We start from the raw sequence: 14,440 nt of genomic DNA, 5'->3' as shown, positions 1-14,440 counted from the left end.
AAGCACAGGGAATGCGGCCCCCTCCAGAGAATGTGGGCAAGTCACCTACTTGAGAGACTGTGGCCTTGCACTCCCCAGGGCAAAGAGCACAGGGCATGTTGCCCCCTCCAGGACCAGTGGTGTTCTTTCATCTGCTGGCTGAGTTGCCCCCATTTCCCCGTCCCCCTTAGACGCCTGCCCATTTTTGAACTGATGCCCCTGCAGTGTTCTTGGGGTCTTGAACTTTGTGATGTGGCCCTGTGGCCCACGCACGTTGAGGACTGGGCTCTGTCCCTTGATTTCTACATATTTATATAATTTTAGATTGGAGGAATGTATTTTTTATGTATTTATATTATTACACTCACTTTCATCTATTCGTGTTTCGTGACACTTTATCACCGACCGCCAGGGTTGTAATGATTGCCTATGTCTTCTATTGAGGCTACCCCCAGGGTTTTCAAGACCACTTATAAAAATCTTAGTTTCAAAAGTCTGAGGGGTCTCTGCTTAGAAAGAAGCTTGGGGATTGGGAAGAACCCCAATAAAGATTTCCTCTTAAATCACCTCTTACAAGATGACCAGGAGCATCCTGATAGTCATGTACAATCAGAAGGGGCAGTAGAGGGAAATTCTGACCAGGTAGATTCAGGAGAGGCTCCTGAAGATGGAGGGGAAGGTCCTTCCACAAACCTTTCCCTTAAACCACCTAGTGTAGCTGGTAGTGGGAAGGGGGTGCACACAAGTAGGACCCCCTTCACACCTAAAGGCCTGGTCATTAGGATTAAACAAGTTACAGAAAGATCAGCCTCTGCTCAGTCCCATGTCACTTCTGTTTCAGAAGTGTCCCACAGATCCAACCCTGAGGACCAGTCCCTAGATAGGGACTCAGAAAGCTGAGGTTGAAGGATGTCACACCGAGGCTACAGCAGCAACAGTTGGCCTTAGATACGGAAAGGGAAATATAGGGGTTTGGGTTAGTTCCCTATGGTGCCAGCAGCATTAACAGTTTCAGAAGTTATGAGGTCAGGGAGGACAACATTAGCTCCAGAAACTTACACAAAATTGTTCCCCCATACAAGGTGGGGGATGATATGCAAAAGTGGTTTGCTGCACTTGAGAGGGCCTGTACAGTTCAAAGGGTACTTAAAAGCAGTGGGCTGCTATACTTTGGTTGTCCTTCTCTGATAAAGGGAGGGACAGACTCCTCACTGTTAGGGAGGAGGATGCAGACAACTACAACATTTTAATGAATGCACTCATTGATGGTTTTGGGCTCACCACGGAGCAATACAGAATTACGTTCAGCGAAACCAAGAAAGAATCTTCAGAAGATTGGGTTGACTTTGTGGACTGTTCTGTGAAAGCTTTAGAGGGTTGGTTACATGGCAGTAAAGTGTATGATTACCAAGGCCTGTATAATGTGACTTTGAGAGAGCATATTTTGAATAGTTGTGTGCCTGATGCGTTACACCAGTATTTTGCAGATTCAGATATGACCTCTCCCCAAGAATAAGGAAAGAAGGCAGACAAATGGGTCAGAACAAGGGTGAGCAGAAAGGCTCATACAAGGGGTGACAAAGAAAAGAAGAAAGATGGTGAGAAATGTCAGGACAAGCATGGGGATTGAAGTAGACAGAACAATCCTTCTTAAGGTCCACAACACTCCTCTGGGGGCAGGGATAAATCATCTTCCTCTTCTTCTCACTCCACACACAATAAAAAGCCATGGTACCATGTGTGCAGAGGTAAAGGTCATAGGCCAGGAGATAAGTCATGACCAGGTAAAGACCCGAGCCTGCCACCACTAATACATCAACTTCAAGATCTAGTGTCCCTAGCAGTCATAGTACTATTGGTGGGACTACTGGCAATAGTCAAACAAAGGGGTGTAGTTGGGTTCACTTTTGGGTCCATCATAGAAATTGGGGTAGGTGTAGAAACCCCCAAGACAGTTTCTGTCACATCTGGTGGCATTGGTCTTGCCACCTTGGATGCTAGTCCTCTTAACGTGGACAAGTACAAGCAGTCAATTCTAATAAATGGTGTTGAGGCCCAGGCCTTCAGGGACACAGGTACCAGTATCACTTTGGTGACTAAAAACTTAGGGGCATATTTATACTCCGTTTGCGCCGATTGTGCGTCAAACAATTTGACGCACAATCAGCGCAAACGTTGCCCCATATTTAAACTCTGACGCCCGAGCCCGCGGACGACAAAAATCCCCCGTGTGCGTCATTTTTGGGATGCGGCAACCCGCCCTGCGTTAGTGATATGCAGGGTAGGCGTTCCCGTCCAAAAAACGACGCACCCAGCCGTGCGTCGAATTTATGCTTCCGGGCAAAAATGACTCTCGGCCGGGAGGCAGAGCAAAAAAATGACTCAAAGCCCGATTTGCGTCAAAATTTAACGCCTGGGTCAGGGCAGGCGTTAAAATGGGGCAAACACACCTGTATTTAATCAAAACACACAGAACAAACAGCAGAGCAGCAACAGGGAGACATGGAGGTGATCTTTATCCAGCGTGCACGTAGACGCAGAGCCCAGCAGCTACAACAACACCAGCAGGGACCCCAAAGGCAGCGCAGAAGGCAGGAGAGGATATTCTGCACAAAAAAAAACCTGCATGGCCTCAGGGAACACAACATCATCCAGAGGTACCAGTTGAACTGGCAGGCCATTCAGCAGCTGCTGCAAAACATTGAACCGCAGTTGGCCCCCACTTTAGTGACACCCCACACTATCCCAACAGAAACAAAGCTGCTTGCCGTACTTCACCTGCTGGCAAGTGGCTCATTTCAAACAACTGGTGCCCTGGTTGGCGGAATATCACAACCATCATTCTCTGCATTTCTGCCAAAAGTACTGGATGCCATCATTCGCCAGACACCCCTCCACATCTGCTTCCCTAACACACTGCAGAAGCAGCAGGAAACAAAACAGGGGTTCTATGCCATCAGTGGCTTCCCACACGTCCTTGGTGCAATCGACTGCACACACGTACGCCTTGTGCCACCTGCTGCAACTGAACACCTCTACCGCAACAAGAAGCACACACATTCAATCAACGTGCAGGCCATAGTCGATCACCAGGGATTGATCAGCAACATCGTGGCTAAATATCCTGGGAGTGTACATGACTCATTCATCTTCCGTCACTGCACCATCAACCAACACTTCCAGGATGGATGTTATGGCAATGGACTACTTGTTGGTAAGTACAAAAACCTACTTATATACACACTGCACAGCAACCCTCTAGGACACACATCACATACACCACAACAGCAACATGTCGACAGGAACACACTGAGGTCCTGACATCGCTAGCCTTGTTTCTTAAGTCACCATTGAACCTGTCACACATTGGAATTTACTGTACAGCCTAATGTGAAGACATTAATGAGTGTGGTTGCCTAAATGTCACCTTGCAAATTGTAGGTGTCACAATGACCTTTACTTTAATACATTGCATAAGTTTCAAGGGATGGGATGTACAGGGTACTTTGATATGAACGTGTTAACAACACTTCCAAATTTAAATGTGCATGGAACTATCATCTCACCCTCAGTGAAGACACACGGACACCTGTATCACAAGTCACAATGCTAGGGAGGGCACACTCTACTGCAAATCCCAAAACATACTGCTGACAAACGGTTAGCAGACAAACACTTGCTCAGCCAAGTAAAAAACCCAATGCAGATGGTATAGCCTACAAGTAAAGGATGTCACATTAGTACACAAAAGAGTCACAGACAACACAAGACAACTACTGCCATTGAAGGTCTTTTCAATAGTGCCAGCTACATCTACATGATCCCATTCTGTGTTTTTCTTTCAGCTGATCAGGGGTATGGCATCCAGCCATGGCTAATGACACCATTTTGGAACCCGACTACTGCTGCAGAGCGGGCATTCAACGATGCCCATAAGAGGACACGCAGCATTGTCGAACGCACCTTTGGGATCCTAAAGTCAAGGTTCCGCTGCCTTGACATCACTGGCGGTAGCATACTATATTCCCCAGAGATGGTCTGTAGGATCATACTCACTTGTGCCATATTGCACAACATTTGTGTAAAAAGGAACATTCCCTTCCTGGAACCAGACCCATACATGCCTGAAGACGACGAAGAGGAGGATGCTGGCCTGCAACAGGAGGGTGAACAACCAAACACGGCTGCTGGAGTGCGTAGGCACCAACACATTGTAAATAATTTCTTTTCATAATTATCACTATCTCCACTTAATGCACTATTGTAAATAAACACTGATAACAAACACCACATCATGGTTTGGCCTATTCTTTTCTGCCCACCTTTAGCTTGAAATAGCTGAAGAAGAATGTCGTCTCATTGAGCAATAATGATATAACAATCATGACACTAAAAAATACACCACAAATGTAATGGCCACCATACAATGGTCAAATACACACACCATGTAAATGACAGACATCCTGTACAGTTCACCTTTGAAGGGCAATAGCTGAGGATCACACATATGACTCACATACATGTAGTAAACATGGATCATCGCAGCAGATGGCACACAACTAAAACACCATCACTCAACTAGGGGAAAACAGGCCTCATACATCCGGCAGATCACATGCTAATGCTTCAGGAACAGGAATGTAGTACTAGACTCTTGCCAACAGTAATTCCAACTACTTACTATCATTGCAATGACTATCTGTCACTAGAGTTACACATAAGCAGAACATGCACAGCACAAGTGCTACACCTATGACAAGCATCCAGCACATCACATCCCATCTACATGTCAGCCCTTTTCTAAAAACATTACACACACTTGCAGCTGCTCACACCCCACCTGTCTGAGGAGGTCCTTGGAATGCCGATTTGGGTACACTGAGATTCCCTCATCTACACACACACACTCACAAGAGTCATCCAGTGTGCCACACCCTTTACTATGCCTACCATTGTCATACTACCATCTCACTGCATGGAACTCAGCTCATATAATACACTGCCTTGGAGTTTATACGGCCTGGTATCACCTGTAGATTGATTCCTCTGTGAAAGGTACTGTAGGCTATTTATCAGCAAATCCCATCTGACAGGACTAGTGAGACACAGATGGAGGCCACACCTGTGATCCCCTCCATGCACACCACCCAAATGTACATGCCCCGTCCCTGCAGATGCCTCCTACTGCATACATGTTTGAATGTGAGCTATTACATCATTAAGCTTTGACACAAATGTTGCAGTTGAAAACTTTATCAGGGTTCATGTGTCACCTTCAAAGCAACACAGGACATACACAGTGTGACATCTCAACTGTCTAATGCTCCCTCTGACCAGTCCTAGTCGGAACACGTGATCATGTAATTACTGAAAGAGCTTGCTCCTGATTGACCCAGCATCCTGTCAGTCTGACTGGCACCTGTCCGTGGGTCACTCTACAGATACCTGGGGTCCACCTATGGACCACACGTGCTGTCCAAAACCTTTTGTACCTCAGACACTAATTTGTCATTAGCCTCATCAATGTATACTCAAATACATAGTAGTGCATCATCTGACTGTCATTTGCATCCAATTTGTGACAGTGCCCATGAATAGCCAAATCTTGGCCCTTCCGTTCTCTGACCTTCATTAATGGCTAAACTACAAAGTGTGACAGTGGACCAGGACCATAGTGTATGATGGTGTAAATGGCCTCCATCAAAGCCAGCAACCTCAGATAATGTCCATGAAAAGGTTACACATATGAGGACCCTGACTGTTCAAAACCCTGAGTAACACTTTTTCAAGTGATAAAGATGAGTTGTGTGTTGAATACCAGCCATTTACTTCTGCACAGAGGCTATGATGTTTCATGATACATTACCATCCACAGAGGCCAACTGGAGTAGAAATGTTGCAATGACACATGCCAGATCCAGACACCTGAGACATTATCTCACTCAGCACACCAAGGTTGCCCATTCGAAAGTCTCATTACATGTGTTCAGTGACAGGGTGGGACCATCCATGTGTAGGTGACCATGTCCTCAATGGCTTCTCTCCATTTTTGCTACAAACAATGCCTAATTGAAACAAGATTAGCTGCCACTAACTCATGAGGAGACCTGGAAGTTACAGTGACAACATACACCCTGACAGTTGATACTGGATCAATATTGGACCAAACAAATAAACATGTACCATCCAATCAACAAAATATTTGCAAGCAGCCGATCACAGTAGCGTCCCAGTTGTAACCTAGCAGGAAGAATGAAACATGCCACTAAACCAGGTAACGCATAAAGGGCCACATACATCGACAACCTATTTGTCATCAGCACATGAGGAACGTTGAGATTTAGCTACAAATATCAATGCAAAATGGTATGTCAGATTTCTCCAAAGAATCAATAGGGCAAACGTCAAATGGCCAAATGGGATTACAGAATGGCAAACAGTGAATCATACCCTATTTGCTTAAATGAGCCTGCTGCTGCAGGTTTAGCATTACTGAATTTGGGAAACCCTTGGATAAATTAGCAAGTCTGGAAGAGCAAACCCTAGGGTGCTGGGGGCCTAAGTCCACCTCTACCGCCCCCCAAATATACATGATATATGCACATGTGAAGCACACACATGCATAAGGCGCACGTGTGCCCTACATGTCAAAAGTAAAACACATATAAGATACATCAATTCGTAATTAGGACATGGTTACCCCCTTAAAAAGTGTAGGTGACAATTGCACTACCTAATTGGCCTATATATAATTTTGATTACCGTGATAAATGTGGACACATTTTTGCTAAGGAATACATCCTGGTATCCCATTCATAATTTGAAATTAGCCATCAGCAATTACCCACATATGTGTACAATTATGAGTAATAACCGTTCTGAGCAATCATTACTATTGCACTGTGAATACCTTCTATACATCCTATAAGGGACATTTGCCATAGCTAACCCCAAATGTGTATCACTTAGCACCGTTTGGTCATGACAAAATTCTTTTCACAATTTGACAAATTAAAGACATATTTGTCATAATGCGTCATATTTCCATGCATACAGCTTGTGCGTCATAATTTTTGACGCATAGGAGTGCACATAATGCGGAGTAAAAAAAAAATGAAAAATAGATATACTATCCAGCATTACATGTCCTCCATTTTTATCCATAATGCGTCATATTTCCACGCATACAGCTTGTGCGTTATAATTTTTGACGTACAGGAGTGCACATAATGCTGAGTCAAAAAAATCAAATAAAAATAAATATATTACTAACCAGCATTACATGGCCACCATTTTTTTCTATAATGCGTCATATTTCCACGCATACAGCTTGGGCGTCATAATTTTTGATGCACAGGAGTGCAGATAATGCAGAGTCAAAATTAATTTTCATATTTGGATATCATATTTGCCAGCGGCTTAAATTTCAACTCTAGAACTGTAAAATAAGCCTCAAACAAATATAAGGGAACAATGATGAAAAATTGTTTTACTCTGCATTATGTGCACTCCAATGCATCAAAAAATATGACGCACAATCTGTATGCGTGAAAAAATTACGCATAGTGGAAAAAAATAAACGGCGGCCATTTTATGCAGGATGTGATGTAATAGGATATCCTGTTTACAGATTGTGTACTGTGGGTGTACTTTCACTTTCACTTTGCAGTCTCAGATTATTCTAGACTGTGTGGCTGTGTGGAAAGTGTTGTCCTGTGTTTTAGTGCTTTTGTCTCCAGTGTATCTTCTCTATTGTGCTTTTGTCATCATTGTCTTGTTGTTGAATACTGTCTGAGCCTGTATTGTATTATTTTGTCAAGTCCAGTGTTTCTTTTATTGTCTGTGGGAGTCTGTTGTGGGTAGTGTAATTTAGGGGTTAGTTGGGCTCTTCTTCTTAAGTTTTCTTTGTTTTTCACTACTCTACCTTTCCCCATTTCCCCCTTTTCCTTTTTCTCCAACTTTTTCCACTTTGTCAGTGCTGATATGTCAGGTAGGCCACGGCTTGCCAGGATGGGTGAGGAGGAATTGGGGGTATTTATATGGCTTGTTTGCCATTTCCTCCCACTCATGCTGGAGGCTGGGGGTCGTGTGATACAGGGGTATCACACGGAGGCCCGTAAAGTCCGGTGGGGGAAGGTGCGCCATCACTTGGTCCGTGTCTATGGTAGCCTGAGGAATGACCATCAACTTAAGCACCGCTGGGCTGATCTGATATCCAGGGAGCAAGATCTGCTGGACCACCTGGGAATCAGGATTGGTGGCCATGTTGGTGAGTACACATCAATTACATGCGCTCAATTGAAAGCTGTGTGGGGACATGTGATGATTGTTACCCAATCTGCCAGATAAGTAGCTGACTGTGTGTAATGCTAGGGAAACCTACTGGGTAATTGTTGCACAATGTGAAGGAAGACAAATGCTAGCAGTCAGGTAGCTCATGTTTTCTACACATACCGGTTGCCTGTAGCAGTATGTAATGTAGTGCTGCCTTTGTGTCAGACAAGCAACACGTTAATGACTCAATTTGAACTCTACAGGTGTCAATAGCCAGTGAAAAATGGATGTTGAAACATCATACCTACATATGTAGACGCCATTGCTAGACTGACATTTGTAAACCCAATATGATGCTATAAATGAGTGCTGCCTTCACGTCAATTGAAGTTAGCTATGTTGTCCACACATATGTCACATGTGTGTCTGGTTGGTGTGTGGAGAAAATGACCACATAGGCTGTTTGAGTTTGAGGGGTCATGCAGTCCTCAAGTAACCAGCTTTTGGATGTCTCTCTTGGATGCACATGATGAGATGAATGCACCCCTATATTGTTGGGACATACTAATGGAGGTGCATCTGTGACACCACATGACTGTCCAGGCCACTGCATGTGTGTAGTAGGGTGTGTATCTGTAGCAGGAGACTCATCCAATGTAAATGTTGCTCAAGAATTATTCCATGCAGTATGAGCATGTGTGAAAGTGTTTCATTACGCATGTCATATTCTCACATTGTCTTTGTAATTGCAATTGTTTGTCAGTGCACGGATTCTAAGTATATTCTTCCTTCCATGCTTTGCAGGTGGACCTGCACCTTACACAGTGGGAGAGGTGGCTCATTTTGCGGATCCCGACACCTACAGTGAGTGTTGCATGTGTGCTATTTTTTATTGTTTGCTGGTGATGCATGATGGACTACTGTGTGTTCAACAGAATTCAAGGTTTGATGCGCTGCCCATTCATTAGTATTGTTCCATTAGTGGGATTTCAAATATCACTTCAGTTTCAGTAGACCTATGCTTATCCATTTCTCAGATTTTGGGTCTGTAGGCCATTCCAGTAGGGGCCGCTATGGGGAATGGGATGAGTCATGTGGAATACACTGGTTGATGTAAGAGTTGCTCTGGTACTTGTCTCGGACTGAGTCTGTATTTCAGACTGACATTCTCCCAGATAGCTTCTGCAAAAGGCTTGTCTGAAATATGCTGCTTCCCTAGTTAAGGATGGACTGAGTACACTGTAGGTTGGATGTTCCAGGGGCATGTACTTCCACAAGTTGAACTAGAAGTGTGTGGGACTAGAGTGCAATGGCCTAGGTGTACATTCTACTCATGATCATGGGTATTCTTGCTCATCTGTGTGTGTGGTAAAATATGCCTCATTGGTAGTATGTGATGTTGGCCTAAGTCAGTACATTTTGACATGTGTGGACCTTGGATAGGGCAAGGTCTAGCTGACTCTAATTTGTTGCTAGCCCTTCACTGGTGTTGTGTGTGGAGGCAAATACTTGTTGACCTTTCTAGACACTCCTGGCTGTGCATTGAATATGGGATTGTTGGTTGTTCTTCCCACCCCACCCTCAAAGACTGCCATGTGTTTGGGAATAGGGTACCTAGGACTGTAGCAACCAGTATGTTACACATACTTGTGACCATTTGCAACTTTGTTTTGAACCTAGTGAACACACTCAGTTATGGCACATGAGTTCTATACTAGCAAAAAACAATGACAAATGGCAGATATTGAGGGTTGTGATTGTTATCACATAGACTGACATATGTAGTGAAGTCAGTAGGCGGAGGAGGTGCAGCCATAATGTCAGCTGCATTACCAATTATTTGGATGAGAAGTTTAGGCTGATGTCACCCATCATGTAGAGACATGGATATGCTAGGTGTGAGATGCCCTTTTGTATGCAGGATTCCCATGTACTTCCATGAGACTTTCAATGATCTATGTGGTGAAAATAGCTGTTACAACTACAGTAAAAGTAATGTGCAATTGACCCATTGTGCTATTCCACCCAATGCATTTCCTATGGTAAATAGTTGCCCTTTCTCTTCACAGCTGCAAACATGAGTGCTGCACAGAGGCATGATTTTGAAAGGCGGGCAATGAGATACCGGCACATCCTGCAGGTGCAGTCGGGGTTCCAACGGATGGCCCGAAAATACCAAGCGGATAGGGCCTCCGGAGCATGGTGGGCCTCACCACAGGGTGGCCCAACGTTGCCCACTACAGCCACCACCACCACATCCACCAGTTCTCCCCAAGTGGCCCCAGCAATGGCGGGGACAGTTGACCCTGCCTCTGCAGCAAGACCTGGACCCAGCAATTTCAGAGCTGCAGGACAGTCCAGTGGGCTACCAACAACTCCCACACCGAGCACCTCTGCTAGCACACAGACAGCAGCAGCCCCTCCTATTGACCCTGCGGCATTCCAGGCTTTAGACAGGAAAATGGACAAGTTTATTCGTAAGGTGGACAAGCTGAGCCAGGATGTGGCCTACATTAAGAAGCGGGTTAGGTCCATCAGGCGGACCCTATGGAGGGCCAACCTCTAGGACTTAATTGATTCTTTTAAATTTATCCCTCCCCTCTCCCCTCTTTCCTTTTTGTCATGATAGTTGGGTTTTGGGGATTAGTGTTAGGTTAGTATAGGTTGTTGGCTTAGTTAGTGTTAGGGAGGAGGGTGGCGGGTCCTTATTCTTTCTATTTTTCATTTTTGTGTGTGGGTGGGTGGGGGTCAATGTTGGGATTCCTGTCTGTTTAAAAAAAAATAAAAAAAAAAACACAAAAAAATATATGATTGTTTAGGATAGTATAGTATGTGTGTAGGTTAGTATGTGTTGTCCTGCATGTGTCCTGTCTCATAATGGTGGGTGGGGGGTTGATGTTTAGATCGATTCGTTATATGTGTAGAGTAAGTTTAGCTTAGGTTAGTTAGGGACAGTTGTGGGTTAGGAGTAGTCAGGTTAGATTAGTGTAGGTATGACATTTCCCTTAGTTGCCTCTGGTGTGAATACATATGAATAAACCTATAGTTAACCCTTTGCATTATGTGTTAACTGCTACTTGATCATGGCCTTGACATCAGTGTAGGTGATTGTTTTTCTATGACATTTGGGTCCTATGCTACACACCAAAGAAAATAGAGGTTTAAAATGGCAGATACTCCTGTGCTAACTTGGTAAGTATCCACCATTTGATAGACCCACCATTAGTAGTTTACATGGATCACCAAGGATTTGTGTTGATGAGTAGGTATTCTACATCACAAAGTGCGCTTCCAGACTTGGTATTGTGGGTAATTTATTAGGTCGTACTGCAGTGTGATGTCCAGGGACATCTTTGTAGATGAGGTGTTGTTAACACTCTTGTCTTGTTGTCTACATTGCTGACATAGATCATGTGTGCAAAAATTCACCATGACTTCCCTTCATGGAAGTATACTCAGAAAGGGTGATTGATGCTGTGTTTAGTTGTGTTTGCTTAGATTATACTGCATAATTTCATGTTTTAATATTGCATGGTGCCTACATTTATCAGCCACCATTAGTTGACTTGGATTGCTATAGTAGGAGCATAATTCAGTCCAACACAGCATAATTGTGTGTGGTTTGTCCCTTCATCAGTTATTCTCCTCAGGATGGTCAGGCTATGATGCAATCCTGGCCACTGCACAAATGTATCAGACTACATGATGTCAGGACAGTTGTATTGACAAGCTACATGGTTGTCACACAGGCACTTTAGAGTTATCTACTGCACAGTTGATGTGTGAAATAACACAGAGACATATTAGGTGTGCAAGTGCTATTTATTGATAGGTGCTGTAGTGCAAAATGTACATTGTCCATGTTTGCTGAGTCCGTTCTGGTGCATTCTTACATGGTGATCCTACAGAAGGGGTGTGGATGATGCTCCTGACATGCTTGGGTGATGTAACAGACAGTGCAGAGGGACAGGATTTGCCGAATAGTAGGAGAGAGACATTCACTGGCAATGCTGACAAGTCATACAGTGGTTAACAGAACCGTCATTGAGTATAGTTGTAGTGAGACTGGCAATTGACAAAACGTAGGACCTTGGTAAAAGTAGGCCATGGTGCAGGGACTAGTGCTTCCGGGTACTCTTCCGTGTGAATGTGATCTGTTCCATGTCTTCTTCTTCTGATGTGTGTGTTGCCTGCTTTGTCCTTGTTGTTGTTGGTTGTGAAGGGGCAACACACACCTCAGTGTTAGAAGACGTGGAGTCAGACATCCCGGTGGCTGCTCCCTGTGAAGTTCTTAAGGGCAGTACTGCAGCAAGGAGGGCCTGCTGGTTTTTGAGAATAGCAGCTACATCACGATGGTAGGCAGCCAGGTCAGTCCTGAGGGAGTCATGATTGCATTCGTGCATGCAGTGGAAAGTTTGGGGTGCGAGGTGTTGTGGCAACTCCCTTACTGCAGGGGTGAATTCCTTTATAGTTTCTTGTAGTCCTTGCAGTATGGATGTTAGGGCTTGCATAGCTGCTGCCTGATCTGCAGATGACATCATGCATGAGCGCACCCCCTCAAGGCTGGCTGCCATAGTTTGCATCCCCACCCGCACCTCCTTGGCCAGCTCCTGCTGTACTCCAACTACAGTTCTTTCAAAGCTGGTGCCAGTGTCGTCAGAGTCCTCAGCTGTGTAGGAGCTGGCAGGTCTTGCAATTGGGGTGGTGGGTGGTTCTTCTGTGATGGCTGCTTGTTCTGTGCTCCTCCTTGTGACTGAAGGTGGGGTCTGGAGGGTTTCAAGGACCTTTTGAATGGTCTCCTGGGGAATGTTTATGGGCTCGTCATCCATGTCATCAGGGAAATCAGGGACAGGCATATCGGCAGGAGATCCATGTTCCTCTGCAATGAAACAGGGTACAATTAGTGTGTCTGTGTTGTGACAATTTTGCCGTAACATGCAAGACTTTGGATGAATTTACTTTGTGATCTTGTTTGGTATTGGTATATGCTGTCCTTCATATGGGCATTGTTATAGGCCTATGGCCCACCTGTGTGTCACATGTATGATATAGAGTTATCAGACTTGTCTGCCTAATCGCCTCTAGGTGTTGCTTTGTACCAATTAGGTAATAGCCATCTTTTTGTCCTACTCGACCCTCCGTGTATATCTATTCTTATGGTGAGACCTTTCACTGGCTGTGGGTGTTGTGATTGCCCTGGCAGCACACTTGCCTCTCAGGACCTGCCCCAATCTCCGATTGTTCACATTGACCTAATTGTAATTGACATGTGGCATATCCTATGCATGGCAATGTTACGATGTGATATGGATGTAGACATTGTCAATGTTTCCAGCTGATGTTGGGTAATGTGTGTTTAATTGGATTGCCCTGTTTATAGTATCAATGTCCTATTTGGTACTCTGACTGTGCAGGTGTATTTCAGTGACCAGTTGCATGTGTCCCCTCCTCAATGTTGTTGTCTGAGCAGTATGACATTTGTGATGTTGCCTTGTTAGCCAGGCACATGAAGGACCCTGACATATGCAGCATGTGTGTGTCCTTAGTGCTGTGTGGCTCCTATTGCTGTTTACTTCGGTTGATGTATGTAACAACTATGGGCATTGACATTTGAGTGTACTGGTGCCTTTGTCTTATTTCTGGAGATTTTTGCAGATGTCATCCTCACCCCCTAATTTAGGTATGTATGTTCCATGGGGAGGTTACTGCCATTGGCTACTATAGCTGCACAGAGATCAGAGGTGTTAGTGTCAACTGTTGTTGCAGTTACATTGCAGTTGTTGTTTTGGCTACTGGATTACTGATAGGGACCTAGTTGATGTAGGAGATATTTTGGCTGACGAGTGCCAGGATGTAAGTTTGAAGTAGTGGCCTTCCCACCAGTCAAGGCTTTCCCTTAGCTCCATTGTTGTCATGACAGGATGCCCCCATGGGACTGTTGTTGGTGTTGAGTAATGTCGTGCCCCAGCTTGTGTCTGTGCAGGGCATGCCCCCCTGCCGTGCCCCTTTACCCATGCCACTCCATATATATGCTGACTTACATGCAATGTGTAGTGGTATTTCCCCCCTACTTACAGTCCACATTATTGCATTATAATTCCCCATGCGACTTACCCTGCATGTGCGTTGTCTCGTGGTAGTCTGCGCTGTCCTGTCCTTGAATCCCTGTGACGATCTCCTCAGGGAT

This window comes from Pleurodeles waltl, chromosome 8 (assembly GCF_031143425.1).
Source record: "Pleurodeles waltl isolate 20211129_DDA chromosome 8, aPleWal1.hap1.20221129, whole genome shotgun sequence".
Lineage (NCBI taxonomy): Eukaryota > Metazoa > Chordata > Amphibia > Caudata > Salamandridae > Pleurodeles > Pleurodeles waltl.
The sequence above is the reverse complement of the archived record's forward strand: the minus strand, read 5'-3'. Positions refer to the sequence as shown.